Source organism: Tyto alba, unplaced genomic scaffold (assembly GCF_018691265.1).
Source record: "Tyto alba isolate M040663 unplaced genomic scaffold, T.alba_DEE_v4.0 Super-Scaffold_18, whole genome shotgun sequence".
In the NCBI taxonomy this organism is placed as follows: domain Eukaryota; kingdom Metazoa; phylum Chordata; class Aves; order Strigiformes; family Tytonidae; genus Tyto; species Tyto alba.
Window position 1 is genome coordinate 16,816,889 of NW_024881280.1, and position 18,097 is coordinate 16,834,985.

An 18,097-nucleotide genomic window follows, 5' to 3' on the forward strand; every position below is an offset into this window, starting at 1 on the left:
TAGGAGTAAGAGCATCTTCAGGCCTCAACTACCAAAGTCAGAAATTCTGCCTGTGGGATCACTAGATATTTACCACAAATTAACTATTAGAAAACATAAATAAATTCCAGTCAAATTAGATTATGAAGCCATGAGAGTCACGGATCCATTATTTTTAGTGTGCGTAGTGCCAGCAAAGTAATTGTCTTAACACTTTCAGTCTCAACATCTTGTTGGCACTTATTTATGATATTCCCTTATCTTAAAAAAAAAAAAAAAAAAAAAAAAAAAGCTGTATTCATTGTATTCATGGAGGCATTAGATAGCTCAACTTAGTCCAAATCAAATTCATCACCTACTTATTTTGGGATGCAAAATGCAGATAGAATCCTTTGCCAAAATACTCTGTAATAGTATACCTCAGTTAACCAATATAGAGGTATGCAAATTCTGACAAGTTTTATCATTAAGTCATTTTGCACGCATCTTTACAAAAATCAGTTGCATTTAAAAAATGGCCCCAAAGAAAAATTCAGACCCATTTCAAAAGAAGAAACACCATGCAGCTCCTGAAAAGATATGATTTCATAACTCCTGCCATGCAAGTTACTTATCCTTTAACAACAAATATATCGACATGTAAACAGAATCAAAAGAACAAACTGAATAAATTTGCCTGCTAGTTACTTAGAAAATGTTGTTTCACATCCATGTTCATTGTAACATTGTAATTTTCTCCTCTTCTGTGTTATGAAACTATTTGCAGTGTATCTTATACAAGAATGTAAGATGTTGTCACACTGTAACCAGGTTTTGGTTTTGCGGTGATTTTTGTGTTTGTTTGTTTAATTCAAGGCCAGGGTCAATGGCTATGGGTTTAATCAGACCTCCTCTTGACTGAAACAGAGACTGATAATCTTTGCAAAAATAACTTCAGTCTCAGACCTTCACATGCTTAAAGATTTTTCAATAAATAGCTTATTGGGAAAACATACACAAACGCTGTCAGGTAAAAATATACATGAGTAACATCCAACTGAAAAAGTGTTCTCCAGATTGAAATGATGTGATGCTGTTAATTCTGCAACTGAGTTAAATAGATGTTCTCAGGTGTTTTTTTGAGGTTCACATACTGCAAAATAAAGTGAGATTTCAAAGTGATAAAACTCAGTGAGTAAACTCAGTGATGCAAATGCTTCCTGTATTAAATGAGGATGTAGTTTTCCTTGGTTTAAAGGGTCAAAAATTTCATAGTTCAAGATTTACTTTAAGGATATTACAAGCAACAGGTCTCACTGTAGATAGCTGCATTTACTAAGACTCTGCTGAACAGGAGGCAAGCCAAGCAAACAAGACACTATCCAAATTCTATTTCATAGATTTACCAAATCATTTTGTTTTATATGTGGACTGCGAATTATATTATGAAACTAGAACAACTGCCACATACACAGTAACACAAAATAAATGCAAAATATCATTTAATTAACATACCTCTCTATGTATACACACATTTCGCTCCTAAATGCAAGCACTTTCACACAAAATCAACATACAAATCCAACTTTAAATAAAGACTAGCTCAACACAGTATCCCAAAACAGATTAAATCTCCTATTTCAGTAGGGACACAGAAGACGTGACATAGAACAATCAAATATTGCAGTTTGTTGCTGCATGCTGTTACATGCTTTGTGATTAAGCTGGTTTTATACACAGCCACCAGAAGTTGTACACAGACAGACAGAATAGACACCAGACATTGTAACTGGAACCTCCAACTAAAGCGTGCACTCACTGCCTAGGAGGCTGTGATCTTTCTGCTCCCAATACTTGGTTTACAACAGCCTCAGATGCCAGAATTAAGCAATTAATCTAATGCAGTGTACTTGACATAATTGCTGAATCTAATGCGGAAGCTGACACTAGCATGAGCCACAAAAGTCTCTTTATTTAAAAAAAGAAAACAACTAACTGTGCCTGTGTGCAGACAGACTTCTGAGACTGAGCTGTCAGATTAGTTTGGATGTTGTTTTTGTTGTTTTTCATAAGTCAAAAAATAAGCAGCTGGACTTGAATAAGCAACCTTCTCACTATCTACTGGTAGACCTATAAAAAAAGATCTTTGCTTAAGTAATTCAAACATTCCAGTGTTGTTCTTTTCCAAAAGTGGACATGATGCAATCTTTCTGTTAGTTTTACTACTAATAATAATAATAATAATAAAAAGTCGACTTGCTAAAGGAACACAAGTAAGTCAATTTTGTCAATTTTTCCAATTCTCCAACAAGACCACCTCTTCTCATAAAAAAAAGATGCTGGCTGTACATGAACAACTTCATGTAGTACGTGCAGATTTCTTTACACAGTAATGTATGTTCTTGGAACATGTTCCAGGACAAATTCAAACCATCAGCAGTTTCCACCCATGGCCCATGTGGACTCACACACTGGAATGTAAACTGTTTCCCCCATGCTCAAATACAAAATACCTTACAGGAAAAACTTTTCCTGGAGGATCTCTGAGCACTCAAACAGTGTATTACTGTTCACATATACCCCTTTAAGGCAAAGGGGATTTAAGCATTTCAGTAACCATAAGAGTCTTTAAAGTAAGTTTGCATTTCCTGCCTCACATGATTTCTTTGTTCCACATATTTAATTCCGTTCAAATTATTACAATGATACTTTTGGCTGAACAAAGAAAATTCCATTTTCCTGCCACAGTTTTTCACTTTAGCCATCACAGCATTACAGAAGAGGATATCAGCATTTGTACTGTGCCTCCTGTCCCCGACAGAGACACCCAAGAGAGAAGATTCCTGTGTAGATTTGAACTAGTGCCTGCAACGCACTGCCCATTTGCATCTCCTCAAATCTTCCTCTACTGCAATTCTTCTCCATAATATTTCTATCAATAAAAACTCCTGCTAGGAACAGCTGACCATTCCTGTGAGGGAACAGTGATTAGAAGTAATTTCTGAAAAAAAAAAAAAAAAAAAAAAACCAAAAAAACCCACGATACTTAAGCTGATACTTTCACAGATCCCACATGTTCACTAACAGAAAAACTGACCATTTTCTGGTCAGCCTGAATCTCAGACTGTTTTCAGGCAGACAGCCAGCAAGTGGCAGACTTATCTTCATATCCAGATGTTATATAGGACTATGCAAGTAAGTGGTAAAAAGGAGATTTACAGTGTCTATGTTGAGGTATTGGTATACAGAAGGAACTGGGGAAACTAATCCTCAAGCATGTGGAATTTAAATAGTAGTAAATTAGCAAGGAGAAATTAAATAAGAAGACAGACAAGGACAAGCAAGTAATGTTTTTTTTTTAAAAAATGTTCAGTATGTTAAGTCTTGCTGTTTTCAAGGATCTTTAGTTTAATCACAAACAGGGATGGGCTCACAGGACAGGCTAACCACCAAAACACTCCCTGCAGTGTGAAATCATCTGAGCAACCTAGCATTGTTGGGCTGCACTGGTAATTCTAGCAAGCACTCAAATCTGCTTTTAATAAAGCCACCACCCTGACAGAGGACATCTACTATAGGAAATCAATGCAAGACACCATTACTAAAATCCCAGCTTCCACTGTTGTGATAATTGGCTAGTATTTACTTGCTGGAAGTGTTGAGACTACATATTTGATCATTACCATTCATCAAAATTCTGTGTTTGTTATTGTCTCAAACAAATAGCTAGCACAACTTTATATAAGCACAAAATCATTGCTAAACCAAGGCAAATAATTTACAAATCCTTAAAAAACAAGTACTAGAACATATAATTTCTGAAGTTGGTTTGCAGTAGATTTATTAAGCTTAACTCTATCATAAAGAAATAACACCATGTTTAATTAGCTCTGCAAACAAGGATTAAACCAGTGGATCAGCCTTACTCTAGAACAGTCGAGGTAAAAATCTTTAAAAGGCTTGAACATAACAAGATCAGAATATCTTCTGTCATCCTTCTACTTGCAAATCTAACTTTGCTTGATAGATTTTTAATTTAAATTATGACAATAGCAGCAGCCACTGTACAAGGCCAGCGAAATTCCATTACATCCTATTAATATGAGTTCACTACTTTTAAAAGTATTTACTGGAAAAAAAAAAAAATACCCTCCAGAGTTACTTGTAGGCAGTCACATTTTCAATTCATTTTTTCAAATAAGCTTGCAGTGATGACTGGTTCATTTCAAGAACATATTAATTCTAATATATTAAAATTATAAGATTGCAATTGTATTTGTGACAATTTAAAATAGAAACAAGAAATGTGTGTTTACTTACATATATAACCACTAAGTAAACTGCCCAATTAAGCGAACTGGACATAAGCAGACTTCAGAAAGCAGTGGCTCCTACATCTAACACTTGAGTCTTTGTTGCAGTGAAGTGACTTTTTTTTCCTTTTAAATGGTGCCTACAGAGGCTTTATTTTATAGCCCACCTACTCCAATATCAATGTTTGGTAGAATGTACTTAAGTTAGAAATACAAGCCTTCTTTAACTTTGTTTTTAACCAAGCTATGGTTTGGTTACAGGGATTTAATAGTATTTCAGTACTGTTTACTGACCCCTTGCAGCAGCATCATTTAAATGATCTATGAATCTCTCAAAAATTCCCAGAATAATCAAAAGGAATGGGAAAGAATATACTGGGTACCATACTTTGTGGCCTGAGAACATGTGATGCTTTTAGTCAAGAAAAAAAATAAAGGGAAAAGGCCATAGTAGTAATATGTTAAAGACAGACAGAAAGCAGTAAGTGCCTGAATACTGATGTTTGACATGTTTCTTCAGCTGATGCAGGCAGCATGAGGCCCTGAGAAATTCCAAGAACCTTTCATCCCAGAGGAAGGCAATTTGAGTTGTGCAACATGTATGGAACTATGGATCTAAAAAGATCAAATGTATCAAGAGTGCTGAATGGAATATATAGTTATAAAAAAGCAATAAAAAAAGGAATGCAGAACAGAAAGATATCTGAGTTTATACCATCCAGTGTCTTGGTCTGGCAGACCATAACACGATCCTTTTAAAAAATTATCAAAGTTCACCTAGAAGCTTTGTTTACCTCTCTCCATCACCCCGAAAACCCCCAAACATCTACTTACAATGACAGATTATCAGGGACATCGCAGAAATCCCGCAAGTGGGTAAACGAGAACCAGTCCCACTTCCATGTTGATGCAGAGCAGCTATTTTCATTCCTGTACTCTGCTCTAATCAAGGTGTATGACTGCTGAGAGACACACACACACAAAGCATCATGGTAACTAATACCCTTACTTCCTCAAGCCAGATTGGTAGCAAAAGCAGAAGGTGCAACATCACTTGGTTCTTTTGAGACTCCATGCCTCCAAACTCTACCCATGAGGTACAGAAAATGAAGTAGAAGGTGGCACAAGAAGGCACTAAAGAGGCATACTGATGGATGGGTTACTGTATAGTCCAGGTCAAGTAATTTTTTCTTGTTCTGACAAGAAAACAGCAATTCCAGATCTAGCAGCTAATGTCCTAGCAAGCAGTATGGCGAGTCCCAGCTAAACTTTGCTCACAAGAGGACGTAAATCTGAAGTGAACCGACAGTACTGCAAGCTGGAAAAATCCAACCCAAATATAAGACATATAATATTTCTGTACTTCATTTCTGTGTGTGAACGGCTGCATACAGTTAGTAGACTACTTTAAACAGGCATGCAAGAAAACCACCATGCATTCAAGAACTGCAGCAAATTAAAATTAATTGCTGCTTATGTTTTCTGAGCATTTTGGATCAAGACCATACTCATAAGAAGTTAATAAAATAATGCAAGAAATCAGTGAACATTGTGGACGTTCATTTGCTAAGCATTTTCTTAATAGTCAAGAGTAGCAGTGTTCCCTAAATGTGCTTTCTTCCCAAACCACATATGGACAGCTGGGGATGCTTCTGGGAGATGCTCCAGGGAGGGAAAGACACCTCAGTAGAAGGTGGTACAGCCCTGTCAGGGCCTCTCCAAGTGAAGAGCACCAGCTGGGGACCCATTCAGAAAAGTTCTCATTAGAAGAGTCCCAAAATCTGAAAGTCATTATTGTTTGAGAACATATGAATCTGAAAATAAGGATGGACAATGCCACATTAAGAATCCAAACAATGCAACTGTTTACCAAAAGACAATGGAGAATTGCTTGGGAAGACTGTCACTGGAGTCACCTTTTTGAAATGGGAACATTCTGAATCTCACAAAAAGATTAATGAAGAAGCTTAGGAACTGTCAGATGTTATAACAAAGCCCCAGAGAGACCACATTTGCATTTGTAGGAAGTTGTATTTATTATTTCACAACACTGGAAAATTCACAGCAGTAAGAACTACTACTTCCACATAGCAATATTAATCATAGTCTTAAGAGGTCAGCTTAATTCTTACTGACCTTTTAGATATGTTTAGACGTTAAGACCAGTTATTACACCTGCCCTTAGACTCCTATTTGCAGGCTGAACTATTACAGTTTCTTTTCTCATTCCTCACAGATTTCTTGTGCCAGACACCTCACCTCTCTAGACCCTTTCCCACTGGCCTAGATCTTTTTTTTAAATGCAATCCTCAAACTTGGACTCACAGCTTCATTTATGACACCAGAGTCAATGGGAAAAACTAATTGGTCAGTGACTGGAACAGGCTCCCCAGGGAAGCTGGTCAGGGCACCAAGAAGTCAGAAGTCAAGGAGCATGTGGACAATGCTCTTAGTCTTATGGTTTAATTTTAGGTAGTCCTGTGAGAAGCAGGGAGATGGACTTGATGAATCTTATGGGTTCCTTCCAACTCAAGACATTTTATTATTCTGTGATACTTTATAGACCTTACACTCCTGCTTATACAGCTACTGCCATATGTGGATCTTTTCCAACTGGTCAGCAAAAGGCACAGGCTTCAGTTCAACGTCTACCATAGACTTCAATCTTTTTCTGAAAAAGCAAACAAACAAACAACAACAACAAAAAATATTTGACATCTGAATAACTAATTACTCCAATTTAACAAGGGATTTTTATACTTACTACTTTCAGGCTATTTCTCCAATACTGTAAGATCATTTTAAATTCTAATCCTGTCTTTCAATACTTGCAGGTCTCTAGACAGACACCTACAGACAGTCAGGATGTACATTCTGTGTGCCATCACTTTAGTCAGTTAAAATTCTTTGAGTCCTAACACAGACTCCCTTCACTCTGCCAATTAGAACTAGAAAGATACCAATTCCTTTGAATATACTTCTACAATCATTTTGTGTTCCTACATCTTACACTACTTTCATGTGAACTTAATTTCCTTCACTCATGACTAATGTCACACAAGACACTATCAAAGACACCATTAAAATTGAGATATATCTGCTAGTTCCAACTTCTACATATGGTCTAATACTTTATCACAGAAACAAATCAATCGGTTTGAAGTTGGGTTTTGGGGTTTTTTTTGAGTTCTCTATTTGCTTCATTGCTTGTCCAATATTTTGGCAAAGAAAAACAATTTTAAAAATGAAATTAAAGAATCTTGGTGAGAAGGAACAGCCCACATTCACCAGGGAAAGTGGAACTGGTTTGAAAGACTGCAGTTTGGAGCACACACAATTTCTTTCAGTGGTTTGCGTTGTTTCACATTTCATTTATGCCCACCCCGTGCATTTGTACTGGCAGAAATGACTGATTTCCCTGGGCAATTTTATTCCTTATGACAGCACAAGTGCTTACAGAGTAGTGCAGTGAACTAGACAAGAGAATTAATCTAGGTTTAATCCAGTTTAAAAGAAGAAAAATAGTGATTAGTTTTTACTCAGATCAGCTCCCTAACTCAGTTCACTACACAGCTGTGTGTCAGTACATGGAAGGAAAAGCAGAGGTAAGATTAGGGCTGCCTTAGGCACTAGCAGTATTAGTTTACAAGGATCATGAAACTACAGCTTAAAAACAGAACCTGAAATGTCAGGAGTTTTCATCAAATAGTGAAACTGGCTGACTAAAGGCATGTCACAGGAGCCAAGCTAGACAAAATTTTTCAAAATCAAAACTTGCAAAAAAGAACCAAACTGAATAAAAAGTGATAAAACAGAGGAGTTCATATAGGGCTTCTCCTTGATAAGAACAAATGTGTCTCAAGATAGGAGCAAATTTCTTGATATACCGACTCCATTATTTGTTGGGTTAAATGGATGCATAAGAAAAAGGCAGGCTGGAAGCTAGGCTCCATTAGATTGTAGTGTGATTTCTGCACTAAATCAGAACCTGCTGTGCATAGGAATCTACAAAAATATTATGCAGTGCTATTACTGCAGTATATCCTACATAACCAGAACACGCTAAGTCACAGCAGCTACTCTGTTGAGACATCTCACAGGAGCCAGATTTTGCCTTATTACTACAAACAATAACAGATGCTCAGTAAGGACAAACTGCAAGTACAAAGTACTGATCACTGAAAAAACAGATGTTAAATGGATTCATAATTCAAGGTACAGGTTGTCAGAGAGATAGGATATTACTACAGTATTAGTTGAAGGTGTTTTAAAGACGTCACTGCATTACTCCAACTAGTATACCTCCGTATGTTCTTAAATCATGTCTCCCAAATCCTCACAGTTCCATTTCCGTTCCTCCTCATGTAACTGGAATTGGCACAAACTGTAAACTTCTGCACAGTACAGCCATCTATTAAGTGGAATATTTCAAAAGAGAAGGAGGGAACAAAGTTGGGTTTCTCAGACTGAAGACTTTAAATTTTTTGAACTGCAACCTGCAACACCCACATCTGAAGAAAAAAAAAAAGGGAAGTAAACTCTTTATCATTATGTTCCTTTATATCACTTTAATGCTGGAGAAGAGTACAAAAGCAGAGTAATACAATGGGATAAGACATAACATTAAGGGATTGAAGCGCTCTATTTCAACCATCCAAGGTGAATCAATTTTCTCTGGTAAGTATAAATACTTCTTTCAATCACTTCAAATGCCTGAGCAAAATCACTTACTAGCAAAATACATAATTCTCTTAAGAATGGAATATACCAGGTTCTGGGGATATTAGAATCTCTGCAGTGGCAGAGAGACCTCTATAAAGTATTACACCAATGTTTTACTTGAGAGAAAACGAACTGTGTAAAAGTAGTAAGCCATCTGTTGGCAGTGTCCTGGTACTCTCTAGCAGTTAACTACCATTTTCTTTCTGTCAAATAACACAAGCTGAACATGCTTCTGACATGCTGCATACTTCTTCCCAGGAGTCCCAATAGTTGACATATGAATACAATGAAAGAGAAAACAACTGTCAGACACACATCCCTGGTTGTGGTTGTGCAGCCTAGAAAAGGAATCCATGTAAATACATACATGTTTATCTCAAATGTTATGTTCCTTTTCCAGTATAAAAAGCCACATGAAAATCCTCCATCTGTGCAAAACCAAACCACCACTACACAATAGCAGCGATCTATACAATGGCTCAAGGACAGAAACATTCAGTTCCACGTAGAAAAATTACTTCACAAAGAAATCAATCTAGCCCTGTCCTCAGCCAAAAGCAGCTTTTCAGCACCAGCTTACGCCAGTTTAGCTGTGGGATGCTACCAAATAAAGTAGTCAACATCCTTCATCTTCCAGTTTTTTGTAGATTCATCAGAACACTAATCCTATACTAAAACTTGCAGCTGCACATCATTAGTATCGACACAGTGAAACTGGTGGGAATATGAACTGCTTTTGGCAATCATCTACAGCTCACTGTGTTTGTTCATTCTTGAAACCTTACCCTCATCTCTTCAGATGCCTTTATAAACAGACCTGAAAACGACATTCTTAAGCTTGATTAGACTTGAAGCCGAAACTGATGTCTGAGACAATGATGTGATGTGACCTGTTACAATGAACCTAGAGAGTCCTCTCCACAGCTTCAACCCTTTTCTTTCTTTACTCAACAGGACATGTAACCTCTACTCATCTCAACACTGTACTTTATTCAAAACTACTAAATTATTTTGCCCTTCAAGTAGTTTAACAATCATCATAAATAGTTAAAAGCAATTAGGTCCAATCAGTAATTAACTGCTTATCACACCCTGCATCCATAAAAATTTACAAGTATATCTTACATTAGACCAAGTGATCTACTATAAGCTTTTCCTTTCGTATATTCTGTGGATGTAGAAGAACAATACAAAACAGAAAAAAACCATAAAGGTACCAGTAGCATTATCTCCAGACTCCTAACTCCTGAAAACCACCCACCTATAAAATCAGCTACATAAAATGGTTCATTTAATAATATGAATGATCCAAATCAAACTTCGCTTTACCTTTTACTTTACTTTTTATTTCACAGAGTCAGTATTTAAACAAACATGGATCCAGAACCTCATACTTATCCATTCACTAGAGTAAACCACTATAACAGTTTACTTCAAACATGTTCATTTCGTATCAGCTAACGAGATTTAGCAAAGAAGCTTAAGCACAGGTGGTTTAAATTCACAATGCACATTTACAAACTTCCAGCACCAAAGGATATGCTTGCATGTTTAAGGTAAATTATAATACATATATTTACAGAAGAACTCATATAAAGATTTGTTAAGACAAACAATGTACTCAAAAACTTTGAGAAAATTACATTAAGGCTCATTTCTGTGCCTGGCTCATCCATACTGAAAACCACACTTTGGCAACATTAAGTGAATAATAAAGAAAAATCTCAGTACATTCACCTTAACAGACTTGCAATCTAGATAGTAAAGAGCGGTTACCCTGTGCACAGTTACAAGGAAGAAAAGATATAGGTGAAACAAATGTATGTTTGTCAAAACAGCACAGGTGCAGTCAAGAAACTTACAGGAGGGAGCAATTCCAGCTTCCATTGAAGAAAGGAGACTGAACATTCGTTGAAATACCATTAAAAAATTAAGTGAATACAATAACTCTAACTGCAAGAGGCTCTTGATTTAAAGCTCTTGGCAGGTGGCACAGTTATAAAATTTTCTGCCACAAGAGATTCAAAAGAAGAAAAATAAAGTTCTCCACATTCTAGATGAAAAGGTAAAACTTGTTTCTTTGACTCATTATAACATCACCACCTCCTAGCAGGAGAGCCATGATAGACTCTTGTGCCCTAATGGTCTTGACAAGAACAAAAGTAATTTGCTCATGCTTTAAGAGTCTTAGGATAAGCCTTCCTCCTCAATTTATGTGCAGTTGTCTCTAAGACATATAAATATAAATAAAAGAAACTTTGAAAATTAAAACTCCCACAGAAAATCAGACCACAGGAGGGCCTATGAATCATAGCTGGAGTACAGATCCTAATGCTTAATGAGATTGCCCGATAGAGCATCTGAATGTGGGAATATATGCAAGAGACCCAGCGACAGGGTCACTGACCACCATGGTAACAAAGGATCACAGGAAGCACATGGGACCCAAGCAGCTGAGCAACAAAACAAAATAGATTATTTTAAGGGACTTAGACTGGATCCGTTTCCATATAAATAAAATTTAACAGTTTTATAAAGTGTCAGAACAGAAAGCTGAACTGCAACGGGACTATGCTAACCCAACTGTGTACTTTGCTGCTGCTGTTCTCACCTTATGAGCTATAGCACCGAAACTTGGGAATAGTTATACAATATCCTTGCCAGACAGTATTTCAAAACCTACTACAACCCCTACAAAGTCAGAAAGAATGAAGTATTGAGTCATCCTCAATTTCTTGTAAATAAATCATAACTCAACTAGATAAACTTATACATCACAAATAAAATATCAGAAAAAGCAAATGCAGAAGAGAACAGCTTCATTTTGAACAACCATTTTCCATCTACTAGTGCCTTAATACTGCTTTTCAAGTAGTTCATGTTTAAAATCTCATTTTCTTTGAAACATTTCTGCACTACATTTGCCAGCCACTCAAAGTTTTTCCCTGAATTATGGTATTTACCCATATATAAATTTAGGCCAAAACTGAACTGGCAACAACATGCTGTACCTCGTTATTCTTGGATACTCTTCATTACTTCTCACTGCATTCAAATTCTTACTTTTACTAGCATAGAAAATTTTGTCCAAGACCCTTCAATCCATTTAACGGGGAAGAAAAGGAAACTGCTCTCCTGGAAGAGAGTTCCTTGTTTTGTAAAGGTTCAAAAGTAGAAGGTCATGTGCAAGTGTAAAAAGAAGGTAAGTTTTACTGACTTAACAATATACATTTTTCTTTTTGGAAAGCACAGTGCAAACCCTTTAGTTTTCTGGTGATCTCACTGCACTGAGACTAGCACAGTTCCCAAACCCATGACTCATTCCGATCCCAGAAAAAAAACTGCTGGGGAGACAGATGTTTTGTTTATGATTGATTAATTCCTTCACCATGTCTCGCTCATAAAAATCAGGCTTCAGTCTGTATGCAGAAGATAAAGCATGATAGTCATGCCCTTGCCTTACTCTTTTCTAAACACTATTGTGCTAAAACCAAAATGGCAGTGGATGCTGCCGACACCTGAACAACTAACTTAGGAAAAAGAAAACAGTCTCTTGCCAATAAATATTTAATTTCCCAGTTATGATCTGTAAAAAATGTATCACTTCTAAATATTCAGTTTTCTGGCTTTAAAGTTTACTTCCATAGGTCTTACGCAGCAAAAGCTATTATTATTTGTTTCTTGTGACATAAAATTAAACTAGAGCCCAAGTACAGTTTATTAACAGATAATGAAATTGAAAGAAATATCTTTCAGCATTGTTCAGTTTGACAAACCTCAAAACAGTATAGTGTTTTCATTTAAACAGTTTTGTTAACTATTTTTTTTTTAAGTCTCTCTCACTACACACTTGAATAACATCAGTGGAGTTAAGCTAACTTAAGAGAAGCAACCACCACATGATGTCTGCCTCTTCCTCCATAAATAATTTATATTTTTCTACCCCTAAATTGCACAGAATCCCAGTATCAAGCAGTTCAGAGAGAAATTTACTTATGATGCACATCTGTGTTTTCCTCCCCCACCCTCTGTCATCACCATATCCTCCTTTGCACATGGCTCATTGTTTTCTAACACAGTATTTCCTCCTTCCTATCCAGTTTCTTTTGTAGCACTACTCTAAGGTGTATCTAATTTGCATCCCAGTGAAGAAAACCTGGCACTTCAAAACCATAATATAAGCTAAGTACCCATACCTTAATGAAATCCGTGGAACTGGAAACCAGCTCCAAACACAGTCAGAAACACCTCACTTCAAATTATTTAATTTATGCTCAAACATATTACATTTCACTTGCATTTAAGGGGATCTCTGGTTTTTAATCAATACCCTACATACTGTTCAATACTCCAGAAGAAATATCTTTCTCACAGGTCATACCAAATGCAAGAAGAGACATGCATCCATGCAGCTCAAACATTAATCTGGAAAAACCCTACAGCAATTAACCAACAAATGTATGCCTTTACTCATTTGAGCTACAGATGTAGCCCAAACTAAGACTAGTAACTCAGAAACAGATGTAAATTGAGCTGGTGATGTAAGAGTTTAATAACACTGTATGACACATATAACTAGTTCCTTAGTAAATTATGCTTATTTTGATGTGAAAAATACAACCCCAAAAAACCCACTATAATCACCACCTCCCTACCATCCTTGATTTTCTATTTTTGCAGCAAAGCAATCAACACCGACCTGAATTTAACAGTTGCATCAAGGGCATTGTCAGCTATCTGACACAGATACAAAAGTACAGAATGCAACAGCTAGAGGTCAGTTATACCAAGTTCAATACACCAACACATCCATCAGCTGGTCACTATCTAATAGCCAGAGAACTGTCAGGTTTAGAGAATGGATTTTGTCACATTCCCATTGCATTCTTCCCAGTAAACTTGAGATTAATCAGGTTTCAGAGCTATGAAAAGCAGTCTTGTCTACCTTCTACCTCAAATAATGTAAATCAGCAAGCAAATTTCTCCCAAGTGGAGCAGGTGGCTGTGGTATATCAGAGAAAATACTCTCACAAAACCATTTGCTTTACATAGCACTTGTAATAAGATAAATATATGGCACTACTAACTTCATTTATTTATGTACAGTCAACAGCAAAAAACACATCTTACTATACCACAAAGTAAAATTAGCATGGAAAAACTTAGACTTTCTGTTGTTGCTGTAAACCATATGATCTTTGGCAGAACAACTGGATGAACAAACTTCTTCACATACTAATTCTTATTTAGCATAAAGGAGAAAGACAAGACATAGATGGAGAAGGGAATATTGGAAGCAATCCTGTTTTTTCAAAGTTTAAATGTAGACTACAATTCTGCAAAGAGATATCTGTAAACAAGTGATGACAAGCTGTTATTTCCATAATATTCAATCTGACCGAAAAAGAAAATTGTATGTTGAAAGTATCAGTAGGAGTACATGAGCAGAAATATTAAAATTCTACAGCAACTCCTATGGTTAAAGAAAAGGAATTTACAATAAGCATGTCAAAAAAATAGCTAGTCAGATTTTTAAAAGCCATGCTTTATGGTGTAAAAAAAGACTGCAAATATATCCATGATCTTTCTGTGCCAGAAAATATCCTTAGTCCAGCCTTCTGCACATCTGGTAACTACCAGTACTTCTGCTATGTTTTACTCATATCATGTAAAAAACCTCATATTTAAACAGGTATTTTAAACTGTTCTATTAGATATTTTAGTTTTACAGCTAAAACTTTGTATAGGTTTTGTCAAGACCCTGACAGGACTCACTGGCCCTGCCTAGTCTGCTCAGGACTCTTCCCACCCTGCCCAGCCATGTCAGCCCCTGTCCCAGCGATGCTGCAGCAGAGCACGGGTCTCCAACTTCCCCCAGCCCGGCCCTGTGCTGCCGTGGGCCCTGCCGAGCCAGGCCCACATCCCAGCCCGGCCTTGGCCCGTCCCTACAGCCCTCTCTGACCACAGCTCCCCTCAAAGGGCCCGATCCTGCCCCCACCTACAAGTGGGCTGATGTCCTGGCCTGGCCCCGGCTTGTCCTCATCCCCAGAGAGGTGCCCAATGCCCCGGGCTGGGGCTGGTCCCGGCCGGGCCGAAAGCCCAAGGGGAGCCCCTGCTGCTCCTGGTGCCCTGGCCACAGGGAGCCACCAGCCCGCAAGGCGCCCGGGCAGCTTTAACCAACAAAGGAAACAAAAGAGCCACTCAAAACCGTCAGTGACTGTGCACAAGGAACAGCAACAACAGCTTGAGTCAACTGAGCAGCAAGCAGGATCCAAAGCCTGTACTGACTGGAGCCTTTTGCTATCACACAGTTTTTCAAAGTATCTGTGACAGGGAAAAGGAAAAAAAAAAAAACAAAGGAATCGAGCAAGCAAAACTGATTTATACTTGCTTTCAGAAGGTTTTAAATAAGGGACTAGAGATCACAAGAGAAACTACCATGGAAGCTACTAATAGAGGACAGCCAAACCATGACAGCAGAAAAGCACAAGGAAGAACACCTAACCATTGCTTGCACACTGTAACATCTCCAATTCAGCAGCATTAGCCAGCCTGAGCTATTTTTCTTTTTCAAACAGAAAGTAATTATGCAAGTGACTGCCCAGCAGAGCAGCTCAGCAGTGGAAAGGAAGACAGGACATATCTGAAAGCTATACCACTGAATCAAAAACTTTGTGCTTATTTGTGGCTAGCAGGGGCAGCAAGGACTCCAGAACCACAGATGGATAGAGGGAGGTCTGCAAAACTTCTGCAGAACGACAGCAGCAGCCTGATTTGACTTTGATCTAGAAAGGCTATACCACCTCCCTTAGTCATCATTCCTCCTTGTAGGCAAGCCTCAAAGCACAGAGCCAAAGTGACTAATGACATTCTTCGAAACACTCATCAGCATTGCAACATACTTGGTCCTTCTGACAAACTCTGAGCTGAGATTTAGTGGGAAAGAAAAATGATACGAGCAATTCTAGTCTAATAAGAGGACATTAAAAAATTGGTTCAGTGACATTGGCAAGAAATCAAAATTAGATAGGAGGCAAAGGACCTGTCAAGCCTTGCCAATTTTTCCACTCTAAATCAAGATGACAAGATAATAATTTTAACAATTAGAGATCCCAATACATCACACCAGTGTCAACAAAAATACATTCTTATTCAAACACAATAGTTCATGTATAATAGAAGTAACTGCTCAGATTGAAACTGTTCCTTATCAGTATTCTTCAACATCATGGGGGCATAATCCCATTCTAGTGAGAAAATAAATGGAGCAGGTCAGAAAAGAAAATTATGCACAAAATGGTCTTGCTCCATGGTTCAATACGGTTCCCTTTCCATATGAGTCAGCAACGGGCAGTCTTCTGAATTTTCAGGGAGACTTTAGTCCATAAACTTGAAGAAATTAAAAAAAGAACTAAATCCTTGAACCTATAAGCATGTCTGAACAGAAAGAAAAAAAGAAGTTCAAATAGCTAGCACTGTTATTGTGTAAGAGAAACAGTGAAATTAAAATTTTAAATCCTATTTTTGAACAATTTGTGCAGTTGTTCAGGAAGAGTTAAAACGGTTTCACAGATCACTAGTATCTGTAACTACAAATAAGACACTGCCTACTGACTTTAATAGTTTAATTAAGTCTACCTCTCAAAATGCTGACTACGCATAAGAGACTGCAACTTTTCCCCAAACAGTTCTGGAAAAAGCTTGGTGAATTCATCCTTGGTGAATTTCAAAGGTTTCTTTATTTCCCACAGGTTTTCTCCATTTTCATTCAGTAGATGTATGAAGTGAAGAGCATAACTGCCCATTGTAAACAAGCATTGTTATACCCACTTATTGATAAAACAAACTGATTCTTCTCAGCCTTCCTTATTGCATAAGGAGGCAATGTTTCAAAAATTGAAACAGAAAAAATAGCAATAAAGCATAAATAAACTAGTACCAATGCCAGGAAAACTACCACTCAAGAATTACCAATAACAGGAGAACACCAAAATCAAAGGATAAACTTATTTCTGGGGACAGGACTAGAGTGGGTAAGTTTTCATTCTGAAAGAAATGAAATATTGAAACTCGGAAAATAGATCTGGAAAGCATGTCAAAAGATCCAGTTCCTCCTGGGTACAGCTCCAGCACATGTGTACAACTGGTATTTCTCCAAGCAGTTTTTAATGCCACCCCAAGGTAAACTCCTTCTAGAGGTACTTTTTCCCCCAGGAGATGAAACCAGGAAATGTCATTCCTAAATCTGTCTAAACCAAGGGAAACCCACCACTCTATGCATAGGTGATATAAAAAATAACAAAGAGAACAAGCTATTCCTTAGCTTGTTTTAATATCCTTTAATCCTACGTCCTACTAATGTTGATACCACTCAAGCCTCAGCTGCTTCTGCATAGTAGTTGAAACTCAGAAACATTGCCAAAGTGCGTATCTTAAAAAGTAGTAATAAAATTAGCAATCTTTTAAAAAACAGAAACTATTGTCCATGCACTGATGTAAAAAATTCATTTGAACAGCATTAGAAGAAACAGATCTCAATCTTCTAAACCCAAATTTAAAACAGAAAAAAAAGTAAGAGCTTCCTATTCAGTATATGATAATCTTGTCATCTAGCATTTGACAAATCAAAATGCTAGACAGCTGTCCCTCTAAAAGACAACCATTTATTTGTACTAGTTTCAGAACATACAATTCATATTTGACAGATACATGTGTCCTGTTTGCACCACACTTAATTTTATTGATCTGCCAAGCATTCCTCTATTACACGAGCATACTGTATTACACACCGGGTTCACGCCCATGCTTGTGACACATAAGCATGAGGTAACTGCAGTGTTTATGCACAGGATAAAGGTACGCAACACTCACAGGTCACATGCACCCATGCTAGAACAGCTCAGCACTTTAGCAGCAAGCAATAGATGGTATGCTGTACGAACTATAAATGGTGATGCTGACAAGTGTTGTAAAACAGACTCCTTTCCAGCTGCTAAAGAGATCCTACAAATCCATTAAAAGCAGTGCAAGGTGATTAATGTAATCTGCAAACAGTTGGACAAAATCCATAAGTGAATTTGAAAACTATCATTTATATTGAAGTT

At 37.3% G+C, this 18,097-nt stretch overlaps 1 protein-coding gene across 7 annotated transcripts in view; it reads right to left on the bottom strand.

Moving 5' to 3' along the window:
- The window catches only part of STXBP6 (syntaxin binding protein 6), a 121,698-nt gene that overhangs the window by 85,109 nt on the left and 18,492 nt on the right, over positions 1-18,097 (bottom strand). The gene's annotated exons all lie outside the window — the stretch shown is intronic.